Here is a 6,893-nt window from a genome sequence, read left to right on the forward strand (position 1 = left end):
GTAAAAAATAGTAAGAAAAACCTAATTGTTGCAACTGCATAAAACACAAACAGCAAACTACAAAGTTTGCGACAAGTACAAAAAAATAAAGCAACATATCTATGAAATAAAAACAACAAGACCAATTCCAAACGATATAAGTAACACAACTGCATAAGAAACACACGCTGCTACAACAACAGATACAGTGACAAATGCAGAAAAGCTGAAGGAAAACATCACACAACAAAAATCACACACAAGAGAAGAACAAAACCAAACCAAAATAGTGAACAATACACAAGAACTTAACAAACACACAGACACAACAAACCCCCAAGAACACCTACACCTACGCATACTACGCAAGCTATAAATACAAAAGATATCTTAGACATCTGCTTCACACTCTTTAATATTATACAAAAGTTATTAAATTTTAATGTGGAAAAAGATGTTGACAGAGATCTTCTACGAATATGGTGTACCTTCGATCTCGATCTCCATAAAGATATAACCGTTAATCAAGGCCAATTAATTGCAATTAAGCTAGTTGACAAAAATATCAGAAAGAAGTAGACAACATATTACCAGAAAATGTTGAGCATACAGCCAACAACAAAGTAAAAGTTGATAGTTATAGTTAAATAATCACACAGTACCTACCAAAACCAGCATCGGATACTGTACCATAGGAACAACATAAAACTATAAATAACGCATGGAAATCGAACAAACAACTAATAACACAAAAAAGAAAAGACAATTAAGAAGACAGTTCAATGCAACAAGAGACAAAGAAATAAAAACACAAGTAAGCAGTATGAGAAATAAAATGAGACCAGAAATTATATTGTTAAACGAAGAAAAATCGGATAACATTTGCTTCCAACTAAACGAAAAAAAAAAACGATCCTAGAAAGTTTCGGTCGCACCTATAAAGACTCACCAAAGAAGCCACAACAAGAAAATACCCAACACTAGAATAAAATAACACATTAGCGCACACAAACAAAGAAAAAGCAGAAGCCTCCAGACAACAACTACAAAACACTTTCAAAACAAAACGACCCAGACGTGAACACCTATTTTTACAATAGAGCAAACAGTCATGTAACAAATAACACAGAATTATCCAAACCATATTTCCCAATCAATATTAACAACGATAACACCACTACATAAATGACTATAATAATCTACTCCTTCTTAAAAATTTACATTAACATAACTCAAACAAGCAATTAAGAATTCAAGAAACAAATCACCAGAAAAGGACGGCATACAAGAAATTCTCTTCAAGAAAGGCACTTCGAAAGTATTTGCTCATCTATTAGAAATTTTTCATTTATCGTTCTACCCTTGCTACATCTCAGTTTCTTGGAAGTAAGCTAATACATTAATGTTTCATAAAGAAGGTATGCTAGCCAATAAACCAAACAGTTATCGACCAATCAGCCTGACCAGCTGTGTATGAAAAATTCTTGAACGAATAATCAGTAATAGACTCTACACATTTTTGGAAATAACGTCAAATTTACTCGAGAGACAAAACTGATTAAGAAAACTTAGACAAAAGGCATATCACTTAGTAAGGTTAACTGAAACAATAATAATCAGATTTAACAACAAAAGTATAAGGCGAAGAACAAACTATCCTAGGAGCCTAACTGGTAAAAACAATGGAGTAACAGCTGAAACCATCCTCAAAATATACAAAACGTATATAACTGTAATATACTATGCAGCTCCAGCGTGGATTAACGTTAGCAAAGAACAATTCTAAACCAAACAAGAGTCATTATAAAATATACTACTTTCGACAGCATGTAGAGTACCCAAAAACCACTTCTTCAAAGTTTATGCATAAATATTCAAACCCACAAACAATAGTAGATAGACCCCTACATACTACAATAAAATATTTCGATAAAATGTGGAGAAAAAATGAACTATTATGCGAACTCGATAGGTATTGCATATAGATAGTCCTGAAAACCTCTCCGCGATTAATATACAAATTATATACCTGAACAGAGGAGGAAACAGCACAATACCTTACCGTTGAAAATGCTGTCGAAGATATGTTCTTAATATTATATTTTTTACGTGTGATTGTTTTAACAATGCTATATTAATATTTTGAACGATAAGTTGATATTCAACATACTGTATAGTTTCTTAACGAAATTATACGATTTTCAAATAAAGCAACGAGCCATCATAGCTCAGAGGTAGAGCACTGGTTTCGTAAACCAGAGGTCGTGAGTTCGAACCTCACTTATGGCTTGCACACCTTCATCTTCATGAATGCTTATACTTCTATCATATCCAGTTGAACAAATTCATATAAATTTACTTTAGGATAAAGATGGCGATACATCATTCTTTACGTATTTTAAATTTTGATTAAGATATACATCTTTGTTTAAAAAATTAAACTGCGTTTTCCATGCTTGTATTAATGTTACACAGCTTGTGGAAATCAAAATTTTCGAAACTGCTTTTAGAATAAGCATGTTTTTGACATATGTGTTATCAAAATCTTATATTAATATAAATCCCGAGTTTGACTTTACTAAACTTGACAAATACCTAAGACATGGAGTAAAAATAGAAATTTCTGGTTCGAAAACATGATGTAGACACCACTTCCAGCCTTGTTTCTTTACTTTCTTAGAGCACCTAGTTTTAGGCTGAAAAATACAATATTTGGATTCACCGTTTTTCTTATTTTCATTATTTATTTATTTTTTATTAATTTTATGTTAATTATCGCTCTCAGATCGGAATGTCTATAAAGATAATTCATTTTCTGAGGCATATTAGAACCGACTTCTTTTCTTGCCGAAAACTTTTATTCCGGTTACGCGTGGATAAAAGAACAGGACAAACTCTACGAACAGAGACCAAAGACTGCCTGAAGGGGTCACTTGTTCTTACCATTCGTACAACTGTACACTAATGTGTTGTCTACCAGCCAATCATTAGAAACTAAAATGTCACATAAAGGACACTTAGCGTTGCAGTTTGTACTGTTGTGACATCAGTATAAAATGTGCTCATGCAATGAATCACTGAAATGATTATATACTCTGAAGACTATAACACCTTGAGACATATAAATTTGAAAAGCAAAAAGCAATACAACAACAGATACAGTGACAAATGCAGAAAGGCTGAAGGAAAACATCACACAACGAAAATCACACACAAAAGAACAACGAAACCCAACCAAAACAGTAAACAATACACAACAACTTAACAAAAACACAGACACAACAAACACCCAATAGAACAACACTCATACAATAAAAGAGAGCATAAAAGACGAAACAAGTTTAATAGTAAATATAAATAAAACATCTTTACAGATTTTATTGCAGAATACACAAATCCATCCCAAACTAAAAAACTGCTTTGATCTCTTCACACGCGATGCAAAAAAATAATAAAGAAAGCCATACATACCACAACAATCACTGGATACTTACTAAAAGCAAATTCACAATTCTAGGTATCAACATCAAAGATTCACTAACTTCCAAGAACCACGAGATCGAAGACATAATAATAGTAATTAAACCTGATATTATTATTCTAAGTGAAACCCGGATTTATGTTAACAATAAATTTAAAATATGTAATTTTACGCCAGTTAGAAAAGTTTGAATAAACAACCATGATACTAACAGAGGAATTATTTTATTATATAAGAACATTCTTTCAGTTACTCAAAATTAAAATGAACCGTAATAATGAAAATATAATTGTTGATATCCTGCTAGATAACCATTCATTTTTAACACTAGCAGGTATTTACTGTTCACCAACAAAATGTATTGACATAAATCTATTCCACAACATCTTTTCCCACTACCAAAATACAATTGTAATAAGTGATCTGAATAGTAAACATAAAAACTTTGGACGTAAATCCACCAACAGAAATGGAAGACACTTATTGCAATTCATTGATGAAAATAACATCGTCCTAAAAAATGACAGTAAACCTACGCATACTACGTATGCTACAAATATAAGTGATATCCTAGGCAACTGCCTTACCTCCTTTAATATCAGACAAATGTTATTAAGTTTTAATGTGGGAAAATATGTTGACAGTAATCATCTACCAATATGGTAGATAATCACTGAGTGCCGACTAAAAGCAGCAACTAACACTGTACCACAATAACAACATAAAACTATAAATAACGCATAGAAACAAACAAACAACTAATAACACTAATAAAACAACGAAGACAATTAAGAAGACAGTTTATGGCAAGAAGAAACAAAGAAATAAAAACTCCAATAAATAGTATCTGAAAAAAAAATGAGGCCAGAAAAATGGGATAACTAAACGAAAAAAAAACGATCCTAGAACGTTTCGATCGCAGTTACAAAGAAGAACCAAAGATACCACAAGAAAAAAATACCCAATACGAGAATAAAATAACACATTAGCACACATCAAGAAAAAAAAAGCAGAAGCCTTCAGACAACAACTGCAAAACACTTTCAAAACACAACGACACAGGCGTGAAAACCTATTTTTATAATACAGTCAACGATCATATCATATTAATACAGAATTATACAAACCATATTTCCCAGTCAATATCAACAACAATAACACGAATAACATAAATGACTATAATAAGCTAATGTTTGTCGAAAACAGTTTGGTTTGGGTTTTGGAATTTCGCACAAATCTACTCGAGGGCTATCTGTGCTAGCCGTCCCTAATTTAGCAGTGTAAGACTAGAGGGAAGGCAGCTATTCATCACCACCCACCGCCAACTCTTGGGCTACTCTTTTACCAACGAATAGTGAGATTGACCGTCACATTATAACGCCCCCACAGCTGGGAGGGCGAGGATGTTTGGCGCGACCTGGGGCGCGAACCAGCGACCCTCAGATTACGAAGCGCACGCCTTAACGCGCTAGGCCATGCCAGGCCCCTGTCGTAAACGTTGCGTTACAAGAACTCAAACAAGCAGTTAAGATTTCATAAAACAAATCACCAGATAGTGACAGCATATAAGAAATAGTCTTGAAAAAAGGCACTTCGAAATTATTTGATCATCTAGTAGCAATTTTTCGTTTATCGTTCTACCCTGGCTACATGCTCGCCGTCCCTAATTTAGCAGTGTAAGACTACAGAGGGAAGGCAGCTTGTCATCACATCCCACCGCCAACTCTAGAGCTACTCTTTTACCAACGAATAGTGGGTTTGACCGTCACATTATAACGCCCCCTCGGCTGAAAGGACGAGCATGTTTGGCGCGACGGGGATGCGAACCCTCGACCCTCAGATTACGAGTCGCACGCCTTAACACGCTTGGCCATGCCGGGCCGTCAAAAAACTTAGACAAAAGGCATGTCACTTACTAAGATTAACTGAAATAATAATAAATAGATTTAATAAAAAAAGAATGCAATGTCGCTTACTTTCTCGACATCGATAAGTAATTCGATACTGTATGGCACAATGGTCTTCGATTCCCTATGAATGAAATTGGACTATCGCCTGGAATTATTCGCTGGCTCTCTAACGTTTTGAAAAAACAAACAATGTAGAGTAACCATGGAGAGAACTTGCTCGGAGTTCTTCACTCCAGAAACCGACGTTTCTTAAAGAGTGGTTCTTAGCCCTATTCTCTTTATTATGGGTACTCATCACTGTTCGCTGATGATGAAGCAAACTGGAAAAGTGTCAAAACACCAGCAATATTCACCACAAATATACGATCGGAACTAAACAGAGTATGCGAATACTGCCAAAAGTTTTGAATCAAAATAAACACAGCAAAAACTCTGCAACTCATATATTCAAAGTGAACGAAATGTGAAAAGGTACAACTACAGATTTTTATGAATGGAGCACTTCTCCAAACTACTACATCAACAAAATTTCTAGGATTAACGTATGATTCTAAACTTACATGGACAAACCACATAAATAATACAAAAACAAAAATTTGGCGAAGAACAAACTATGGTAGGAATCTAACTGGTAAAAACAATGGAGTAACAGTTGAAAACATCCTCAAAAGGTACAAAACATATATAGACCTATGTAGGCTCCTACATACTACAATAAAATATTTCGATAAATTTGGAGAAAAAATAAACTATTATGCGAACTCGTCAGGTATTGCATATATGATGAAGATAGTACAAAACACCTGTCCCCGATTAATTTACAAATTATATTCCTGAACAGAGGAGGAAACAGTACAATACCTTACCTTTGAAAATGTAGTTGAAGAAATGTTATTAATATTATATTTTACACGTGTGATTGTTTTAACAGTGCTATATTAATAGTTTGAACGATAAGTTGATATTAAACATACTGTATAATTTCATAAATAAATTATATGTTTTACAAACGAAATAACAAGCTATCATAACTTAGAGGTAAAGCACTGGTTTCGTAAACCAGCGGTCATGAGTTCGAACCTCACTGGTGGTTTGTACATCTTAAACGAGACGAATGATTATACTTCTATTGCCTGCAATTGAGCTAAATAACATAAAATTATGTTAGAGTAAATATGGCGATACATTGTTCTTCACATAAAACCTTACAGTTTCAATGAATAAGATCAAAATTACCCGAGGGAAAAAACGGAATAAAAAAACTTTTTTGTTTGTTTTGAATGTCGCCACAAATCTACCCGTGGGCTATCTGTGCTAGCCGTTTATAATTTAGCAGTGTAAAACTAGAGGGAAGGCAACTAGTCATCACCAACCACCGCCAACTCTTTGGCTACTCTTTTACCAATGAATAGTGGGATTGACCTATCACATTACAACGGCCCGACCGCTAAAAGGACGAGCATGTTTAGAGTAACGGGGATTCGAACTCCTGACCCTCAGATTATGATTCGACTGTCGTAACC

General features: G+C 34.1%; 1 non-coding gene across 1 annotated transcript; it reads left to right on the plus strand.

Annotated features, from left to right (window-relative positions):
* Positions 1-2,196: 2,196 nt before the first annotated feature.
* TRNAT-CGU (transfer RNA threonine (anticodon CGU)) lies at positions 2,197-2,268 on the plus strand. The gene has a single exon. It is a non-coding gene; the product is annotated as a tRNA-Thr (tRNA).
* The last annotated feature ends 4,625 nt before the right edge of the window (positions 2,269-6,893 follow it).

The sequence above is a fragment of the Tachypleus tridentatus genome, chromosome 1 (assembly GCF_004210375.1).
Source record: "Tachypleus tridentatus isolate NWPU-2018 chromosome 1, ASM421037v1, whole genome shotgun sequence".
Classification (NCBI taxonomy): domain Eukaryota; kingdom Metazoa; phylum Arthropoda; class Merostomata; order Xiphosura; family Limulidae; genus Tachypleus; species Tachypleus tridentatus.